The sequence below is a fragment of the Pan paniscus genome, chromosome 10 (assembly GCF_029289425.2).
Source record: "Pan paniscus chromosome 10, NHGRI_mPanPan1-v2.0_pri, whole genome shotgun sequence".
In the NCBI taxonomy this organism is placed as follows: Eukaryota; Metazoa; Chordata; class Mammalia; order Primates; family Hominidae; genus Pan; species Pan paniscus.
This window is the reverse complement of record NC_073259.2, coordinates 73,630,856-73,653,325: the sequence shown is the minus strand read 5'-3', so window position 1 is coordinate 73,653,325 and position 22,470 is coordinate 73,630,856. Positions and strand designations below refer to the sequence as shown.

Here is a 22,470-nt window from a genome sequence, read left to right as displayed (position 1 = left end):
CCTTTTGACATCAGGAATATCTGCTAGCACTACTACAGCAAAACCCAGTATTTCCAGGACTGTGCTTGACAACGTGGTAAACAGAAATGGTAAAATAGTGACTTTCGCCTCAATTTCAGTTTCCAAATCTTTCACAAGTATAGCTGATGTGATAAACCCAAAGCATATCTGGAGTCCTAGCTGCAAAGGAGTCAAGCAAAAGTGGTTTTTAACTTCATAGCTTCTGCAGCACAGAAAGGCACACAAGGAGCAGTATGGAATGAAGATTTAGTACAGATTCACTGTATTCACCTCACTGAGGATAATAATGGAAAGACTCATGGGGGATATTCCTTCAAAGATGTGAATTTGGTAAAAATTGGAAAAGTGAATCCACCCAAGGTAACAAGCAAAACCTCACAAGGAAGAAATTGAAAAAACTATTCTCCTGAGAAATGCCTCATGGAAAACCTACATTGGGAGGCCTATTGACCAGAACAAAACCAGGAATACAGACTTCAAGCTACATTATTCTTTATGATTTATGACCACCAAATATTTTATTATTTTTACCAGTTGAAGTAAAAATTTAAAGTTTTTCTAATTAAAAAGTGAAATATATTAAACTTCTATAAATAAGTTTCAGTATTATTGTTAGTAATATGAATTAATATATGTATCATACTTTGCAGAGAAAGTTAAAAATAGTAAAAACCAATAATCAGCAAAATTATTTTACTTTTTTCTGCTTAATTGACAATAATAGCCTTCCCCAGATAGGCTACAAACGTTTTTCCTCTCTTCAGGATTTCTACATTGCTTTAATATATCTTTCATTAATAACCTAAGGAAATGAATGCATATTCTTTGAGGAGCAACTGGATTCTTAACAAACATTTCCACGAAATCAAACCAAAATGGGAGGTAGGTTGTGAAGTTGTGTTCAGTTTGCTGTCTGATTTTCATTAGACTCATCATTCTACATTCTTTTGAGTCCTAGGCACTTGGTCTCTGGCTATTTTCATGACTGCTGTAATGGAATTACCATTTCAAGTTTGTAGGAGGTAAAGGAGAAACATGATAGGAATAGCAGGAAGGAATGGCTCACTCATAAACAATCTACTAGAATTTTGAATTGATTAGGTTTGAGTGGCTAAAAGGGAAGAGTGGGGAAATGCACCCTAGTTTTCTTTTCCTCCAGTTTCCTGTTGCATTATGTGGCTTCTTGAATGTTGCATAATATAAATCATCTAACCACTGGAAGACAAGTTTTAGCATTGCAAACTCAGCAGATTTACTTAATTTCATTTTTCCAGTTGGATATCTGCATCAATTCAGGCCAAGAGAGTATCTCATGTCACCTAATGCAACAAATAGATCCTGGAGCATTCATGGCGATATCCGCAATGTTGGCAGATGAATGTTTTCTTTCCTCTGCCAAGCACCATCAACATTATTTTTGGGTGGATCTAAATCTGAACAGTCTAGAGTTTCCATTACATCGTCCTAATTGTTAAAAAGAGGGCCTGCTATAATTCTTGAAAACTAGTCTGTTTAGTTGTACTTGTTACCATAACATCAGATTGAAATATTGCTTCTCTGTCGGTTTGGCCACAGTGTAGCAGCCAGCCTGGTAGCGTCAAGGCATTAGGAAGGTGAAGCAATCCACAATCAACAGTATGAATGGAACAATTCACACTGTTGTACATAGATATAGAGGTTAAACCCAAACACATGAAAAAGTGATGCTGGAAGCACTTGGGAACAGCTGGGCCAGATGAATAACTCAATTGGATGCCATGAGGAACAAATTAAACAACTGACTGGAGACCAGGCTGCTCCTGTGACAGACACTTTAATCAGGAAGTCAAAAGCTGATTGACAAGATGAAAAGCTGGATGACATGAAAAATGGAAACAGAAGGAACAACACAAGAAAAGGGCACCCGGGTCAGCCTGCTGACAAAAATAATCAAGTACGACAGGCCATAATCCAATCTTCGAATGTTTGGCATGGTGCTAGTTATGAGAAGCTGCAGCCAAGAGGAAAGAAAACTATTATTAAGCAAAGAAATTATCTGGCTTTCTAGAATTCACTATTACATGTTCACTAGAGGATTTTCTTTTTCTTTTTTTTTTAAACAAGCATAATAGCTTTTGTTGAGTTTCATAAGATCAATTAAAAAGTGCTAATCTATCTGGATATGAAGCCCTAGGAAAACAATGTATAATAGTGTTTTAGATTCAGAGTTAAATAGGATATACACATTCATTGCCTCAAATTGCAAAGTATGGGTCCTTCTCATGCTCTCCTATTCAAGGCATAGAAGAGGAAGAGTAGCAATTACTAAGAGGAGGTTTCTGTGGCCCACTTAAAAACTCTTATGCTGGATTCTTACTGTTGAATTACTGTTGGAATCCAAGGCTGAGCTTCATGCCAGTGAAAAAATTTGTCTGTGCTACATGAATTATTTTTTAGATGACTCAGAATACCACCTGCATCCCAAAAGATACATTCATAAATGCACTATCTGAAGAAGAATGAAATAATGATCAGGTGTTTTTTTAAAAGGACAGATAACATAGAAGTTTGTCACTCCTGGGAAAAACGTGTGTATTTATGTATGTTTCAGCTCTCATAGCACTTTAATTTCAATAGCATATAATTTACCAGAGGAGGGCCCAGAAGATTAAATACCTTGGCGGTGTTTAGACATTGTCACTTCATGCCTTTTCAGTAAACTCATCTGCCTTTGGAAAAACAGAAAACTTGCAGTAAACATTGAAAGACCAGTTGACACTATCTCCCTTGGATCCCTACACTGGAGCTAAACCTACATCTCAAGAGAAAAGAAGGGATGTTTTAATTCATTGTCTTAGTCCACTGGTTTTCAAACCATGTTTCAAATCTCTAGGGTTTTTGAAAGAAAAGTATGGTCACAGAGGACATGTTTCATTGGTATCTGCTCCATTAGCTCCAGATCCCACAGGTTTTGGAGTTCTGGGGCATTAAAAACACTGTCGAAAGGGTTCCTGGCCTCAAAAATGTGTAAAAGAAAAGCACCACTTTGATGATATTACTCTTAGGTGAGGACGCCACTATTTGACAGAATATATTCAGCTCAAACTGGGAGACCAAGCTGGTGTATTTCACTTGGATAAAGTACCTTATAGAAAGCGAAACCGAATGTCTTATCCATAGCATTCTAGAGGCACCTGGCTTATAGTTGATTATTTTTCATTTTATAGAATTTGCTAGAGGGCTTCATTGCAGATCTTAAAACTTGAATCTTACTTCTGCCATATAGTTAAGTTCACTTGAGTCATGACTGTCTAAGGAGCTAGCTTCTTCGCACTGCCTTTACGGACATACGTCTAAACTGTCAAATAAGTAACCACAAAAACATTTAATTTTCCTGTGAGGTCAGGGCTGACCCCGGAGTCTCACTAAGGTAAAAGCATCTTAAAGGGTAACACAGAAATTTTATTATGTCCTCAAAGCCTAGAGCCATACAACGTTAACATGGTAGGAGAAAAAAATGTATCTACTGAATTTCTATTCTGGGTTCACCTGGCGTGTTTTGAAGGTCTGACCCACCATGCTTTACCCCTCTGCTATAAAAGGGAACTACATATATGAACCAAAAATTACCTGGGCCAACCTCGCTTCTTACACCTGTTTTACTTTGATCATGCTTCTACCTGCCTGCAAACTCCCAACTCTGTGATCCAAGCATCATCCCTACTGCAATTCTCAGGACTCAATGTTTATATGTGCTTGCTCCAGATTTTGTTGTTTTCCCAGATCTTTGCCTTCATTGCTTCCTGACACTGCTATTGCCACCTCCATCTGCCAGGCTCCTCCTAATCCTGATCTTGTAACACTCAATCTCCGCCCGCTGTAACTCAGTCTTTTCTGGCCTCATGGAGGGTTGGTGGCAGAAGGTGATAGAGGCTATTAGTGAGGTGGGGAAATGTGGCAGATTGGGACAATTGCATCATTCATAGCAGTATTTAAAAAAAATTTATTTGGAATTTCCTTCAAATATCAGATGATGAAATAGAATATAAAAATTTATATATATAGTTTATAAAAGACTTCATGCTAAAATATGAAGAATTCAGAGGAGAGAGAGCTCAACATTCAATACATTGTGAAATAGTGTATGTAAATATGGTTCAAGCTATTTAATTTATTTGACCTATCGTATGTGATTTGGGTGACATGAAGCTGAATGATGGTTGTAGTGAGATCTTCAACTTTTCCCTTGCCATTAATCTTTATAATACACCAGCCACCGAGACCCATCATTTATCCTATTATGAAATGTGTTTTATATTTAGTCTCCATTTCATTTTTAGCATCACTATTCTGAGCCTCCAATTTTATGTGGTACATGAGAGAAAGGCTGGATTAGAGGCACAAAGCATCAAGAAGACAATAACCTTCTGTGTCATATATTTAAAAGTAAAAACAACATAAAATTAAAAAGAAATATAAGTAGTAAATTCTGATAAAGTTTTGAATTTTCATTTAGTGACTATTTCAATGTCTTTTTTGAAAATCAAATATCAAAATTTTTAGTTTTTGTTCAATGCCCTAATTTACTGGTGTCCAAAACATATCTTTAAAGGTTAATTGGATAGTCCATCACTGTATGGGGGCTATATTAATATACTTTACAATACCAGAAATTATATATATAAAACAGAGAAGAATGTAGAAAAACATACTATAATGCAGAAGTCACATGTTGCTGAGAATTTAATACCCTGACCCCTTATATTATTATAAATTCCTAGTTTACATACTTTCAAAGGCCAACCATTGCCCACAAATCAATAGTTTAATCTTGTATTGGATATCCTTTACTATCTAGTGACACAGAAGAAAGAAGAAACCTGACATTCATTAACCTACTAACTTTAATACATTATACTATTTAGTCCTACAAATATCATAAGGCAGATATTTTAAATAATTTAAATAACCTGTTCAAGGTCACACGATGACTTAATGGTAAATCCAAGACTCAAAACCAAGACTATCTCTTCATCAGATTGGACTAGGTTATGACATAGAGACCAACAAAAGTGGGACATTCAAGGCTTCATTGTTGACAAGGTTTGAGCAAGTGGGGAAATTAGAGAATAAACGGTCATTGGGAAATCTCATATTTTGAGTTTGATATCAGAGTAGAGCACTAATACACTACCATGGAGTTATAGCCAGAGTCAAGCAGTAGAGGTCAAAGACTAAGGTCAAGTTCAAATCCCAGATAAAAATCAAACATGAACGCATCTGATAGATATTTACTCTGGTAGGTTCTTTAATGATTACAAATTCCTTCCATTCCAGTAAGCATATCCCTTTGCATTGTGACTTTGCTGTTCCTCCCATCCAGAATTAGATATGTTCCTTCACTCCCTTGAATAGGGACCGACCTTGTGACTCTCTTTTACCAACAGAATATGGCGTAAGTGACATTGTACAAGTTCCAGAGCCTGGGACTCAAGATGTCTTGGAGATTCTGTCTTTGCAGTCTTATAATGATGCCCTGAGATCATCATTAAAGAAAGCTAGTCTGGCCTACTGAGGATGAGAAGCTACATAAAGGAGAATGAAGATTCCCCAGCCAACAGGCAATATCAATAGTCAGATATGTGAATAAAGCCATGTTGAACCTCCCAGCTAGATGACCCTCCAGCATATGAAACCAGCAGATGAATATCCCAGCCTGCCTGAAGAACTGTACAGGAAATAAGAAATCATTGTTTTTTAAGCCACTGGGTTGGTGGGTGGTTTGTTACATTGAAATTGTTAACTAAAACAGAAATTGGTGCATAGAGGTCAGGTGCTGTCATAATAAAAATCTAAAACATGTACTGTTGGCTTTGGTGATGGGAGTGATTGGTAGCTAAAGAGGCAGTGAAACAATGATTAGTAGATACTGGGAAGTTAATAAGGAAATTTCTATTGGAGGGTGGAGAAAGGGCCACCCTTGTTATATAGTGGCCAAAGAATCAGCAAAATGTTGCCTGCTGCAACCTGGAAAGTAGAAACTTTTTTTAAACTCACGGATCTGGCTGGGAGATTTCCAGGATGCATGCAACAAATGTGAATCAACTTTGTATAGCTGTGTATAATAAAGTGTACTGTATTTGTCCATTCTGATGCTGCTAATAAAGACATACCTGAGACTGAATAATTTATAAAGGAAAGAGGTTTAATTGACACATGAGGCCTCAGGAAACTTACAATCATAGTGGAAGGGGAAGCAAACACATCCTTCTTCACATGGCGGCAGGAAGGAGAATGAATGACCAGTGAAGGGGAGAATCCCTTATAAAACCATCAGATCTTGTGAGAACTAAGTCAGTATCATGAGAACAGGATGGGGGAAGCTGCCCCCATGATTCAATTATCTCCACCTGGTCCCTCCCCCATAACACGTGGGGATTATGGAAACTACAATTGAAGATGAGATTTGGGTGGGGACATACCAAAACCATATTGTGTGGGAAGAGAGATTAATTAAAAAAGCAACTTTTCAATTTGCAAGCAGAATTTAGAGAAAATATAGAAAACCCAGGATGAGCTGGATTGAAAAAGATTATCAAAGAAAATTTTAATATAGGTAAAAATTTAATTCCAGAAGACAGTCAATAAAATGTGGCCTCAATGGTAAGATCAAATAGAAGGATGTGGCTGTTAGGCCCTAACAAAATAACCCAGAATGATTTCTCATAGAGTATTTAGTAGACCTCTCATCTAAACAAATGATTGTCTATGAATCCAGACCCATCACTCAAATAGGCCCATCATCCAAATGAGAGAGAGGCCTACCTTGACAAGAATAGTAAGCCTGGCTGTCATCTAATACAGTAGAATTTAATCTGATCCATAGAAATCCCATAAGGAATTTTAAAGGAACTATATTGATTTGGATTAAAAGGGACAGAGACAGTTCAAGAAGACTCCACGCCATCAATTTCCTACAGACAAAAAGTGAGTTGAGAAAACTACTTAGATGCAGTCATGGGCTATTTCTTACAGAAAAAGAAGGACCTCTCGGAGGCTAAGCAAACCATCCAGAGTGTGGACCCAAAATCCAAAAAACAAAATTAATTAGAGAGCCACTCCAAGAGATAAGAAATAGGCCCTAATCAGGGAACATTCCCTGTCCCTGGACATGTACCTGTTTGGATTTCACAATTGCTTCAGACCATTGATTGCTATGTGCTCCCAGTCCTTTCTCTTTTTAAAAAAGAGGATTATTCATTGTGGTTATTTTTTCTTTGTCTCACCATTTCATCTTAGATATTTGAATAAAAGAGGGTAAAAGCCTTGTAGTTTTGGTTCACAGAACTCTGGATCATGAAAGCCAAGGAGCTCCACAGAGAAACCTCCCTTGTATCTGGACCAGAGGGGAAGCTCAAACTTGTGGATTTCCAGCCTGATGCAATACCTGGGATGAAACTTTTGCAATTATTGTGATAGGAGTAAGCGTACTTTCCATGTGCAAAAATGATTAATTTGTGGCCAGAAAATGGAGTGTGGTAAATTTGTGGTTTGATAGCCACAAATTCCACCCATCCCAATATGCATGCCCTTTGGCTTCTCCTTTCATCCAAAGACAGGATATATGTCTATATCCCTTTCAATCTTGACTGGCCTTGTGACTTATTTGACCAGTAGAATGTGGTAGAAGGGACAGGGCATGAGTTTTTAATCCTGGGCCACAGGAGGCCCTGACACTTCCTCTGTTGCTCTCTTGAAACCTTCACGAAAGGAAGCCAGCCTAGCCAGCATCCAACACTGACTGCCAGACATGTAAGTGAGACCATCTTGGATTTCCCCGCCCAGACGACCATCTGGCTGAATAAGTGAAATCAAGTGAAGGCAGAAGAGGAGCTGCCCAGCAACGCACAGAATGGTGAAAACAATATATTTTAAGCCACTACATTTGGGGGTGGTGTGTTATTATGTAGCAATAATCAACTGAAACCAGTTATTATACACCAGACACCATGGTGACTAAACTAGATACAGCCCACACCTGTGGGGATTTAATATGGGGCAAGGGTGTGGGGAGAATGGCATTAAACAGAGCAATAAAATACAATTGTGAATGTGATAAATGCTATGAAGGGAAGGGACAAGGTGCTGTGAGAGGCTCAGGAATGCCATAGAGTCAGGTTGGACCTTCTGTAGAAGCTGTTGGAGCTAGTCAGCAATACTAAGGCAGAGGTCCAGAGAAGATTCAGTGACTGTGGTCAGCGAGGAACCAAGAAGAATGTAAGGATGTATTCATGGTAGTTCTACTAGGATGCCAGGGCCTAGGCCCTGTTACATTGTCACTAAGAGAAAACAATTCTAAAGGTTTTAGCACAGGGGTCTAGCATATAGTAACCACTTGGTATTATCTACAATAACTTATTTTTTTTATTTTGAATTGGCATGGAAATGTGCGATTACAAGTGAGTTTAAAAGTGGAAACACAACTCTCTGTTTAGAGAGGATTAATAGAAAGAATAATTACTACAAAATGCTTCTAAACGCAAAACAAGACTGTCTCTATGGGAGAAAAATAAAACACAGGTACACAATCCCTTATCTAAAGCTCCAAAGGCCAGATGGGCTTCAGAATTCAAAAGGTTTAGGGTTTTAGAAAGGCAATTTGGAGCATTTCCCATACACTATGCAATACTTCCAGCATTTCCTGGGGCAGCACCCCACCATTAAATTTGAGCAGCAAAACGTATGGCTATTCACAATAAGTGAGATAAAAATTGGGAGTGGACACACATCTGTTCAATCACCAAATTTGTTTAAAAAAATTTGTTTTAACGGACTTCAGAAGGTTCTGCACTTCAGGATTGTGGATAGAGTTGTGCACCTCATCTAGAAACCCCCACGTTTTATAAGCCCACAGCGAGAAGGGGGATACTTCCTGAGTGGGTTGCTGAAAAACACAGTCCCTGTGATAGGTCATTGACATCTTAATGAGCTCAATGGATCGCAGCTTGTCCAATGCAGCTGCAGAAATCTGTCTCAGCTTTACAAGTTGACAGAAGTAAATCACACACTATATTTTCCATACTGTGGTCCATTTCACTGGCTCTGTGTTGGTACAGCTGGAGTATAGCAGATTCAAATCACTGTGAATGCATGTATAACCCTTGTTTCCCTAAACCATGCCAGCAGTCTCAGAGAGTACCATGAGTATGAGGATAATTACAATTTTCTGAGTCCTCACCCATTATTGCATTGTTATTCCTGGATTCCTACTTTCCTCCCCTTCCCCAAGGCCTCTCCTAACTTGAGGATGCCAATAGCTTACAATGTACCTTGAAAATGTGTTGTGTGGCTTGGCTGATGCCAAAGGCCCTGCTGATTCTGTATCTCCTGGATCTCATCATTTCTGCCAGTCCTTTAGCCACTCCTTAGCTGCCGTTTTCATTCCCAGCCTCATCTTCAGATGCAGCCTCTGCCATCAGTGCTGAGCAATGCTAAAGTAGGATAGAGTTCTATCATTCATCTCAATAAGTAGTATTGAGCCTAAGTAAATTAAATCAATCTCTCTCCATCTGTGTCTGTCTCCCTCTCTATATATACATAGATGCAAATGTATGTATATGTGTAGGTATAGAAAATAAAAATTGCCATACATATTCCAGGTTGCCTATATTTTGAGTTATAGTCCTTTCTGTAGAAAAACAAACACATTTCCCAGGAATTTAGCCAGAGGATATTTGCATGTCAACAACCAACATCATAGGGTCACTCCCTCATTCAACAAACATCTATTTAGTGCCTAAAAGCATCAGGAGCTAGTCTAGGCAATGAGGACCAGTGCACCAGACACACCAACTTCCTACTGTCATGGAGTTTACATTCTAGTCTCCATCAAAACTGTTTCTTCTCATGGACAATTAATTGGATCACAGGCTGAACCATATGCCTGTGGGGCTCTTAGTCCTTAGGAAGCTTATGTTTTGAAATGTGCTGTAACCTGAAAAGGTAGGAAGAGACTTAGTTTCACCCTCTTTGCTCAAAGTAGTAATTTTGGGAACCAGTGCCTGATTTTTAGACCTAAATATTCTCTTCCATTCTGGCCAGAGGCCTCTTTACAAAAATCAGTCCTCCTCTGACATTCCAGGGTCTCTGTGTCTCTAAGCTAAGCCTTGCCACATGTGAGTTCTGTTCAATAGAATGCCATGAAGGGAACTCAAGAGTGACTCCTTTGAGAAGTAGTTGAGACTGACACTCTCTTTTTTATGGGCTACTCCAGTAGGCTCTGAGGTCAGCTTTCAGTCTCCAAGAACTCCTGCCACCACGTTCCTGTTTAATATTTTTCAGGGGGTTCCCTATTGCTTAGAATATGTACTCCGTAGCTTGGTATGCCAATGATTCACAACCCATTCCACCTCATGACAGGTATAGAAAATGATGATATTTTTATAATGTACCTTGGAAAATGAAAGAGACTGTCTTTGACCAGAGATGATGGACCTGAAGTTCAGCAGAGGTGACAACCCAGGCTTTCCTGGCTGACCCAAGGAGGGGTGAGGAGATTAACATCTCAGCATATCTATCTATAGCCCATCTACCTACCTTACAAGGAGTGAAAAACTCTGTGATGTGCAGTAGTCTTTATAATGAAGCACCAAATTACATCTTGCTATCAACTTTTAAATTACTCTATACCAATTGGGTCCAAAAACATTTAAGTAGTTCATTTCTAATTCTATGTTATTTACCTTTCTCCCTAGGCACCGTTTGCTAATTGTTCTCCTCATTCTATTTTCTTTCAAACTTCCATGTTTCTGCTGTTTCTCCACCTATAATGCCCTTCTTTTACCTTTCTTTGGTGAACTCCTACTCATCATAAATCTCATTTCAAATGCCACTACGCAGGCCATTCCAAGCTCTTTCAGGCAAATTTAGGTTGTTCCTTCCTCTGGCTGTCCAAACGTGCACACGCACATACACACACACACATCACAGTACTTACTGCATGGTTGCTTGCACTAGTTGTGAAAAGCTGTAGTGTAGAGACTTTGTTTTCTATATCATTGTACCCTTCACTTGGTTCACTGTAGTTCCTGCCTGCCTAGCTCAGAGCTCAATATATGTTTTTCTTAATGGGTGAATGAAAGAATCAATAAGTGGGGAACTGGAGAAATTGCCCATGTGTTAGATTTGCATGAGACTTTGGATAAGGCTTGGAATCTTATTGTTTCATATTCTCCATATGCTGAAATAACAATATTTGTCTTCTCTGAAATATAATGCCTTAAAACTCAAAATATCAAGCTGTCAGAACTTAGTTGTTATTATGTCCATGGTCACCCTGCCATTCAACTTTAGTTGTCCTGGAAACATATATTGGATCTATAAATTTAGATTAAAGAAACTTACCAACAGAGTTTTTGCGCATACTGTGTTGTCAGTTTCCTCTAATAGCTACTTGTTTATCACAGTAATGTAACCATAACAGAACTAAGAACAAAATCATGGAATCTACTCATTCAGCAAGACCAGGAATGGGTTTTCTGGGTTTGTGCTGGGTGAGAAAATCTTGTCAATAACCCAATGTCATTTAAGTTCTAACTTTGGGATGCTCTTTGGTCTAAAAGTTTGAGGAAAAAATGGGTTCAACCACATAAATGATAGGCCATACACCAATTTTATGTAGCATGGTCATTAAGATAGCCAAAAATACGGCAAACTATTAGAAGTGCTATGCGTTGCATTTATACTAGCTCTTATTTTCCTTTTGGTGGCTAATAGGATTCTCATTTCATTATTATTTCTCACATTTTCCCCTTCTCGTGTTTCAAGAAATTACCACTGTAGAATTTATTGTAGCCTACAGTATAGTCATGGGTGTGTGACAATATGTAAATGCCCAAGCATGCTACATGTGAATTAGGCTGCCATGTTCACATTTCTAATCAGGACGATGTTTTTTAGAAAATCATTTAATTATACGTGAAAACTATCAGTCATGAGGGTCAAAGTATTTGATCTCTCTTCTCTGGTGTTCCAGGAGTGACACAAAGTCACACAAAAGGTTGAATTTTTCTCTGATTGTTACATCATGGCATTCAAGCAATTTTAGAGGTCAAACTGATAACAGAACATGAAAAATCTGCATTATTTTTAATCTATAGGGAGACATTTTAATTAAGGTTATGGGTGGTATTTTTTTGCCTGATGAATGTGTTTCTTAAAAGCCTGTGTACATTTATGCATACTGTATGTAGAATATCTATATCTATTTATCTGTAATATCTATTTATCTATGTATGTATGTATATATCTATATCTATCTACCTATCTACCTAATCTATTCATCTATCCATACTTCCTTCCATCTGTCTGTAGACACACACACACAAACACATATAAACTCATATACCTATACATATATATGTAATATTAGAAATATATCTAGAGGTAACTTTATGGTCATTTGGGCTATTTATATCTGGTTGTTGTCCACAGGCTTTTATAACAGAGGAGATGATTATAATCACCTTTGCCACAGAGACATTTAAGAGATTGATAGTAAGCATACAAAGACTTAACTTCCTTGGGAGGTGATATCTTTTGAAAGCACCATCTTTTCAAACATAGAAATGCCGACATTTTGTGTAAATTTGTTGCAACATTTCCTAGCAATATATTATTCCTTCTGCCCAGAGCCAACCCACTCCATTCAACAGCCTATACAGCTACAGACTAATTAAGTGAATTAATTTGTTTTGGAATTAAATAAAAATTCTTATTTTGGACATATGAATCATGTAGATGCCAAATGGAAATTATACTGGTTAATGCTCGAACTTCTGCTTTTAAAATACTCTCTGGGAGGAGCAGTTCAAATTCCAGTAGACCTTTTGAGAAACATAAATTGAACACCATGTTTATTCTGCAAAGGTCTTTCAGATGAAGCCTTAAAAACTGTGAAGACTCCCTGCGATTTTCTCTGAGGACATGTCTTCATTAGCATTTCAATAATTCAACCTTCTGGTTGTGCCTTTGAAATTTCTTTAATCTTTGGCACTGAAACACCTAGGATGTATATTACGGGATTGTGAATCTCTGAGCAGGAATATTATTACGATTATACTGAGCAGATCTGAAGCAAGCCAGGACACTTTCTAGCAAGGATGACTACAAATTTGCTGCAAAAATGATCAATTAAAGGCCACTTGTAAGCGAAAAGTAACTTTATATTTTTCCTTAAAAGAAATATGAGATAATTTTATATTTTAGTAAAAATAAACTTTAAAATTATGCAAATAATACATGTTCATTATAGAATAATATAAAATTTATTGATAATAAGCAAAGAGAAGACAAATTCATTCATTAATTTCATAACCCAGATATAGTAACCATTAAAATTTTTTATATATTCTTTCAGAATTTTCATATGTATAGGTATACATATAAAAATACATAAATAAATTTTCTTTTAAATTAAGAAGTAAGAATATGCAAATAGTAAATTTTTATGCAATGTAAATGTCCCTTGGACATTAGCAGCTGGTACAACTTAGGAAGGTCACCTTAACAGCTTATATCACTAGGTGTCCCTGATCATCTTTCAAATAGAGGAAGGAAACCCTTAAGTCTCTTCAAGAGTCTGTGCTGAGGTCCAAAATGTAAGTAAGAGAAAGAGAGGAGAATGCTCTCATATATAAATCAAACCAATCTCTGCAACTCTGGAATATTTTCGTCTAGCTGTTTTCATCATCCACTGCTGTCTCTTGTTCCACAATGATGTCACCAGCAAACATCCTGGACCACACTGTTGGTGGTAGTGACCTCCTTTCTCTCTCTGTAATATCTTGTAGCTTTGTTATTACCAAACTCATAGTGTCCTCCTGATAGGTTTTCCATTTTCTATCCAGCTTTCAGGGGGTGGTTTGGGAGCAGAGGGGCTCAAATGGCCGGTGCCATAGTGTTCTTTTAACTAATTTGGTAGAGAGTCCCCAAATATGGTCACCAATTATTACTGCCATTCTTGTTCATGCAAGCTGCTCATAACAGAGATGAACTGCATTTTCCTCCTCTTGAATATGCTCTGGACTTGTGATGTGTTCTGACCAATAGAACATGATAAAATTGATGTTCTGGGACTTCCGAACACAGGCTTAAGAAACTTAGCAGCTCTCTTTTGCTTCTTCTTGGGACTCAGTGAACATACTGGAAGGAAGTTCAGCAAAAACTAGTAAATGCTTAGAGTTCACGTGGGCAGAGTTTTCTGAGATCTAAAGGCCATCATGGATGTCTCAACCCTAGCCAAGCTCTCAGATACATGCATCTACACAATGACTCCAGCCGGCATCTGTGAAGCCAAAGAACTATCCAGCTGTGTCTTGCCCAAATTCCTGATCCAAGGAACCATGAAAAGTAATAAATTATGGTCCTTGCGATGTGGCTCACACCTGTAATCCCAGCACTTTGGGAGGCCGAGGCAGGCGGCTCACGAAGTCAGGAGATAGAGACCATCCTGGCTAACACGGTGAAACACTGTCTCTACTAAAAATACAAAAATCAGCCGGGCATGGTGACACGTGCCTGTAGTCCCAGCTACTCAAGAGGCTGAGGCACGGGAATCACTTGAACCCGGGAGGCGGTGGTTGCAATGAGCCGAGATCACGGTATTGCACTCCAGCCTGGGTGATAGAGCAAGACTCAGTCTCAGAAAAATAAATAAATAACAACAACAACAATAATAATAAATTATGGTTGTTCACATAGGTAACTGAAACAAACATACGATTTTTGAGTCAAGTTACGTTTGGCTGCACATTTTAGAAACTATGCTTCATGCATAAAACAAACCACATCACACATTATCTTCTGTAACATGGAAGTATATTTTTTGTTCATATAAGAGAAATCTCAAAATAGGTAGCAAAGGTGTACTATAGAGGTTTTATTATCTGGCTCAAAGCTTCTTCCTTCTATTCCACTTTCTTGACATGGAATTTTTTATTCCAAAGCCACCTCATGACCTAACATAACTGCTAGAACTCCAGCTATCATAGCTACATTCTAGGCAGCAAGAAAGAAGCTGAGGAAAGGGCAAAAGAGACAGGCTCCCTGGCTAAGTCAATTTCCTGAAGGATTATTCAGGAAAGTTTGTGTAACATTTCCATTTGGCCAGAATTTAGTCACATTGTCACATCCAGCTGCAAAAGAAGCTGGGAAATTTAGTCTTGTAGCTGGGCATAAGACCACTCCAAGCAAAATTGGGGTTTCATACAAAGGCAGACAGAGAGCGTAGGAAACTAGCAATTTCTGAAATGGACTCTGTATTCCCAGGGCAATGAGGCACTGCAGACACTGATTTAAAGCAATTTCTCATAGAGATTAATACTTTACATAAACAACAATTGTCTCTAGTATTCAGGTTCTGCATTTCAGTGTCCAGTTCATCTCTCTCTCCTTTTGTTTCCATTGATCTCTTTGCAACACGGCTTCTATGGAGACTCTCTGTTCATCAAATGTATCAGTAGATCTCTGTGTTCATGAATGAATGGATTCTTTTCCTGTGAGGTTCTGAAATAAACTTGCAATCACAGGATTACCCTCTCCCTCATTGGCCCTATATCATACAGATGACCTCCAAGAAGTGTTGCCTAGCTTCTAAATAGCAAACACAAGTTGGATCTGACCCCAGTTCCCTAAAAGTGTTTGTGTTTTATACAATCCTTAATTTATGGGGAAATATCAGTAACAAAGAAACTAGATAGAAAAAATGTAATATTTAGGTAATAAGGGAAAATAGAAATAATGAAGGGTGAGAGAGAGAGCCAGTCACTGAGTTATTTGCACTTAGCAGCATCTCTTTCCCTCCTCAGGTTCTTTGCACCTTCTGTTCCCTCTGTCAGTAAAGTCTTTCCCCCTCAACCTCTTACCCAACTAGTTTTCATTAATTTTGGGGGTTCCAGTGTAAACCTACTTCTTCAGAGAGGTTTTCTCTGACCAATTGATCTCAAGTAGGTATACCTTGGATATCTCTCTTACCTATCCCCTTTGTTATCTTTCAAGGCACTTGTCATAATTTCTAATTCTGTATCCAGCTGTTTATCTGTTCAATATCTGCCACCCCCTCTGGATTACGAGCTCAATAAGGCAGGGATTTTGCTGCCTTTTTCACTGCTGTGTTCCAAACACATGGTGCAATACCTGGTATACCATAGATGCTCAATGTTATTTAACAATTCATTTGTTAAATGAGTAAACAGGGAGGGGAAGTTCAGAGAAAGCAAAGTGAAGAGAGAGAGAGACATGTTAGTCTGAGATCTCAGCTGCCCAGCCTGTTTATTTTGTAGCCAGGTTATTCAAGTCTGTATGTAGGCCATGCAGAGCTGGGGTACAGTAGAAATCTCAAGGTGGGACTGTCCTGAGGCCAAAAGTTTTCTCACCCCAGGCTAGGCTCAGTGGTTCATGCCTATAAGCCCAGCCCTTTGGGAGGTTGAGGCAGGAGGATCACTTGAGGCCAGGAGTTGGAAAGCAGCCAGGTCAACATAGTGAGACCTCTTATCTCTACAAAAAAAAAAAAAAAAAAAAAAAAAGAGCTTCCTCACCCCTGATTTTAGACAGATAGACAGAAACATCTCCATGCTATACAATAAGGAATAAAATCATGGATTTTTTTTTTTTTTTTTTGAGATGGAGTCTCGCTCTGTCACCCAGGCTGGAGTGCAGTAGCATGATGTCGGCTCACTGCAAGCTCCACCTCCCGGGTTCATGGCATTCTCCTGCCTCAGCCTCTCGAGTAGCTGGGATTACAGGCATCCACCACCACGCATGGCTAATTTTTTGTATTTTTTAGTAGAGACGGGGTTTCACCGTGTTAGCCAGGCTGGTCTCGATCTCCTGACCTTGAGATCGTCCCATCTTGGCCTCCCAAAGTGCTGGGATTACAGGCGTGAGTGACCACCCCCAGCCAAAATCATGGAATTTTTAATGTGGAATCATTTCCATGTTCTATTGAATTTTCTGAAACAATAGAAAATTATTACTCAAATAATAAGAATAGTAATAATTAATATTACAGCAAATAATAAGGAAATATTATTATCCAAACTTGCTAGGAAAATGTTTTGAATTAGTGATTTGTCCACTATTGTGCATTATGACATTGCGGAAAATGGCTTATCTTATGTCTTGAGATATAAGTAGTGGATTATTTTGAGAAATGCCTGCCCACACAGTCAGCAATAGGTAGAATAGACACCTGCCCAGGCTGTACCAGTGTATAAAGCTATCAAAACTTCCCAGAGGGCTGAGCATCTGCCGCAGAGGGTACAGAAAAAGGGTTGAAACTAGAAAAAATTAGAGCAACTCAGGGAAATAGGAAATTAGAATAGTCCAAGGATCCAGAAAAAAGGTCATCAATGAAGTCAGACTTACACTGCCTCACTAGTCCTCCTCCATGCCAATTCCTGTAACCCACAGGTGTGCCTCTGACCATATCATGGTTTCCTTCCCCTTCTTTCTCCCCAGGCCTCCAAAGAAGTCTACAAATTCCACCAGTCAGTAACGGCTTGGAGTTCCAAAGCTTATGACTCAAAGGTGATCAGAGAATGGACCTGGGGCTAGTCTGGATTGGTAACTGCTAAACTTGGTATGTTCTTCAGACGCTGACATGAGTTAATTCACAGTTTTCTGTCCACATGTCCATTTTCTTGTCACCCCATGATGGAGAACATTCTACACATCACTGCCAGATTAACCTTCCCCAAACATTTCTTTGATCACTTCACTCACTTTGTTCAAAACGCCTTAAATGATCCCTGTTATCTGTAAGGGTTCAAATGCTTTTAGTCTGGCTTTCAAGACCCACCACAATCTGACCCTACTGTGAATTGCTCCTGCTGCTGAATCCTGTACTGTAAATAAGAAAGATTACGGAGACAGTTTCCTCAAAAGTGATCAATTTTCTAATTGGGCCTTCAATGGTTCGGTATAAAAATTATAATTCATTTCAATAACTGATCTTGCTGGACTTGCTACACATATTAAATGTTCCATGCATTTAGAGCATCAATAATGTTCAGCTGCAGGAATTATGCAGAAATACCTTCTATCTTGGCAAGTACATGAAGTAGTAAATCCCGTGGGCAGTTGAGACTCCTTGGTAAATTTAAACATAGTACTACATCCAGAATAATATAGTGATCTCTCACCATGCTGGGTACGATCATCAGCAGCAATGATTTAGAAAATGAGAATGATTTATATTTTTATTTTTGAACAGTAAATCTTTTCTTAAATTTATGGAGGGATTTAGATTTATATAGTAGGCTGTAGTTTCCATCATGCAGTAGTAATCTTAATGGCCACTTTTGAATTCCATTCATCTTTACACTCGCCACAAAAACATTTGGAGACTAAAATAAAGATTAAGATGGTGACTTGGTTAAAAATGCTTAAAGTTTTGAGTTTTAGCATGAAATATCAGACCCAGATGGCTGGCATTTTTAAAGTAGTGAAATTCACCTTTCACGACACATGGACAATATTTCATGTTGAAAATGAGCTACATTAGGACATGAATGCTCTACTATCCTGCTCTTTCAAATATAAACCTATAGATAGATTTTATAAATTTGAAAATATAATGACTACTCTAGCAAATTAGATCCACCCAAATTTATTATTACCGCATTTTGTCTATCTAGACTTTCTTCAGCAGAGTGGTTGACATTATGAGCTCTGTTGTCAAGGTGCTTGGAATCAAATTCCAGCTCTCAGTCTTTACCACATGTTAGAATGTAGACAAATTACTTAACCACTCTGTGTCTCGGTTTACTCATCTTTAGAATGGGGATAAAAGTAGAGATGTTGTGAGTATTAAGTGAGTTAGTACATATAAGTTGTTAGTACATACAAATATGTTAGTACATATAAAAGTTAGTACAGAGCATGTAGAGGATCAACAAGAGCCATCTATTTCTATTGAGTAAAATTTTTCCCTTTAGGAAGATGTAAAGGGGATGGGGAGGGGGGATGCCTTCAAATGCCTTCAGAGGCCACACAGGTAGTGAAATATGAGAAGGGATTTGGTGGTAGATTAGTGGAGTCTGCAGATAACTGTCAAGTGTGTGCCCTACTTACTTAAAAACAAAACAAAACACTGTGTGCCAGCCAAATACACAGTGCTTCTTGTTTATTGACCAGCCTTGTACAGGCCTTTAGGCTACTCACCCATGTTGACCCCTAGGGAACAGAAAGAGCTCCAAACCACAAGTCAGGAGGTGCAGGCTGTGACCCTCTCCTCCAGCTTCTAGCTATGGAAGCCTGGACAGGCTCCTTATCTATCTTGGCTTCTGTTTCCCCACTCAAAAGGAGAAAATAGAGGTTCCTTCTGTATGAGAAACTCTAGTTAAATAGAGAGGCAAGAGGAATAATAATTGTTAAAACCTTTTCACCGTTTAAAAAAGGCATATAAATAGCAAAAGGCCTGTTACTGTGCTTAAGAAGTCTGTACAGTATGTGGTGGTCCCTAAAGGAGCGTTCCAACAGAAGATGAAAAGGCTGCCTAAAGGACGATGTGTCCCAAAGTCTGAAGGCAGAAAGGAGCATAGATGGAATAAAAGGAGCGAGAGCAGCCCAGATCAGAGGAGCCAGGCAGAACCTTCAAGACCAGCTATGCACAAGAGACAGTAAGGCCGCTTGTTTAGTTGAAGTGGAGAACTAGGTAATAGCAAATGAAACTGTCCAGGGTGGGCAGGTGAAAGTTTCAGAACCTGGTGATGCTAAGTGGCCTGAGTATGCCCAAGTTAACCTTTGGGCTATGGTCAAGTGGACAACAAAGCCAACACATGCAAGCAGATATTCCAGTCTCCAGACATTATCTTCAATTCTTGTTCTTCTCAGGAAACCAAAATTTTTAGTTGCTTTTACATCATTCAGAATTTCTTAGTTCCTGACCCTATCTCTCATTTCTGTTTGTGGCAAACTGCATTTTCCAAAGACGGACATGCTAGCATACAATTCTCGTCCTACAGGCTCTATTTACAGTGTGACTGCTGCCCCTCCCACCAAGAGGTGGGGGCCATGTTCCCTCCAAATCTGAGTGGGGGCTTCTGTCTGCTCCAACCCGTAAGGTAGGGCAACAGTAACTTCTTCCATTTGTGTCTCTCCCTTAGGATACATGGCTTCTGATGGCCCTGCTGGGGAGACCATGTGGAGAGATGACATAGAGCCAGAGATTCACATTCCAGGAGCCCTGACTGTCTCATCTCAGGGAATTGAATCTCCTTGTGCTCCAGACCTTATGAGAGGACGCCATCCCCTGCTACCATCTGACTGCAACCTCAGGAGACACCCCAAGCCAGAACTGAGCAGCCAAGCCACTCTCATATTCTTGACCCATAGACATTGGGAGATAAAAACTGATTGTTGTCAATTTTAGTCAGCACATTTTAGGGCAATTTGATGTCCTAGCAATAGACTAGTATATTTATCCATTGCTGCATCTTCTTCTGCTTAGATTATGATGCATGTTTTTTAGCTCCAACTAGTATCTAAACTTGTCATGGTCTTTGCTTGAAAGTTTGATTTTTCGCTGCCCTTGAACTTTACCCCTGATTCCAATTTACCCATTTGTTTTGGTTTAGTTTAAGGAGATTGTAAACAAGTATGCCTACAAGGGCCATGCAACAAATGCTAAAAAGAGAAGTAGACCTGGGCAGGGAGACAAGGGAGCAGAAAGATGTGTAGTACGTTCAGCTCAGGTCACATTCATCATCCAGCTCTGGAAGATGGATCCAGTGGGCATGTGTGCCTAATGATGCCAGATTATCTGATTTTTTCTCCAAAAGAAAAATCAAGATTTTTATTAAAAATCTTCTGGTTTAAAAAAATTTAAATGCTATTCAAATTTCAATAACAACCATGCCAGATAAAAAATAGCTACTGACTGAACTTAGCCATGATCTGCCAACTTGCAACCTCCAAATTAGAAGTTTTTAGCCACTATGGATGTTAGGAAGACCTGAAACACAGAATAGAGAGATTCCAATTTTTCTAGTGACAATGAGTCCTGAGAAAGGTGACAAAATCAGAATAACCTTTGGAGAAAGATAAATGCTACTATCAGTGGAATGGGATTCAGTCTTCAGCCTGTTGTAGTAATTCAGTAAGCCCATGTGGTCATTGAGTGAAATTGCATGGCCAATACAAGGTAAGCTTGGCGGTTCCTTCTATGTCAAACGTTCTATTGAAATAGAGAGAAAAGAGGAGTAATAATTGTTAAAACCCTTTTGCAGTTTTAAAAAGGCATATAAATAGTAAAGGACCAGTTACCTTGCTTGAGAAATTTGTACAGTACCTAGTTGTTCCTGAAAGAGTGTACTGACAGGAGCTGAAAAGCCTACCTGGAAGAGAATATGGTCCCAAATTCCAAAGGCAGAAAGGAACACAGGTTAAATAGAAGGAGCAGTAACAACCCAGACCAGAGAAGCCAGGCAAAGCCTTGGAGACTAGGTATACATAGGAGATAGCAGTTCTCAATTCCCATTCCCTTTGTGCCAAGCACAGGCACCGTGATCCTTCACTGAAGCTCAGTGAACACTGTTCTCAGAGAGAGGTCCCGTCAGCATCCACCTACCAAACCATCAAATGTGTATCTGTCTCAGTTCTGCTTGGGAGCCTGATACAGATCTTTCCATCACTCATGAAGGCCCTAGAATGCATCCTCTTTTTTTTTTTTTTTTCCTTCTGGAAAATATCAACCAGTTTTGGTAGATTTTACCTTTCCATTCTCTGTGTCCCTCCATTATTTTGGTCAACTCACCTCTGAAAACAGCAAAGCCTCTCAGGTCTACCGTGGGACACGCAGAATTACAAGCTGAGCTACCCTCTGGGATGGAAGCAGGGGTCTGGGAGGGTGGCACTAACACTTAATATTATTGAGTTAAAATCTCAATAAATTATCCCAGTAAATCATACAATCAGAAAGACAAAGTCCTTGCGAATAAATATGCACAACTCTCCGCCTAGAGACAAATGCACCTTGAGTTCACTCACACAACCCAATACCCATAAACTACTCTCCATAAAGCAATGGAAAAGAGGAGCTGAGGTTAACAAAGTTCTTTCAGCCTACCCATGTAGGCTGACATTTATCTGCATGCATAGAACTCACAACATTTATTGTAGCAGAGTACATATTTCAGAAAACTGATTTTGCTTTTTCCTATAGCTGATAACCTGGAAAATACAGTCATCTGTACTCTGTCTCCCAGGCGATAGTGCAAATCAGTAAAGAGTTTCCATTGATGGTTCTTTTGCAGACTCTAACCACAATTGAACTCTCTGCTTTCCATCAGTCGCCCACCCTGTTGTGTACAAAGAAGCAGATACGCAATATAGCAGGAGCCCCAAGAAAAGGTCTGGCTGTTCTGTCAAAACTATTTAGTTCAATATTGTTCTCAATGTGGCACCATAGCC

The 22,470-nt window shown here is 38.9% G+C and overlaps 1 long non-coding RNA gene across 3 annotated transcripts in view; it reads left to right on the top strand.

Moving 5' to 3' along the window:
- LOC134728442 (uncharacterized) overlaps positions 1-20,882 on the top strand; it is a 134,689-nt gene extending 113,807 nt beyond the window's left edge. For 2 of the 3 annotated variants that reach the window (XR_010108840.1, XR_010108838.1), the window contains exons 4-5: positions 17,518-17,638; positions 20,166-20,882. This is a non-coding gene — a long non-coding RNA (uncharacterized LOC134728442). Of the gene's footprint in view, positions 1-5,447; positions 6,179-17,517; positions 17,639-20,165 lie in introns of those variants that run through there. The other variant, XR_010108839.1, reaches the window with a different exon arrangement.
- The last annotated feature ends 1,588 nt before the right edge of the window (positions 20,883-22,470 follow it).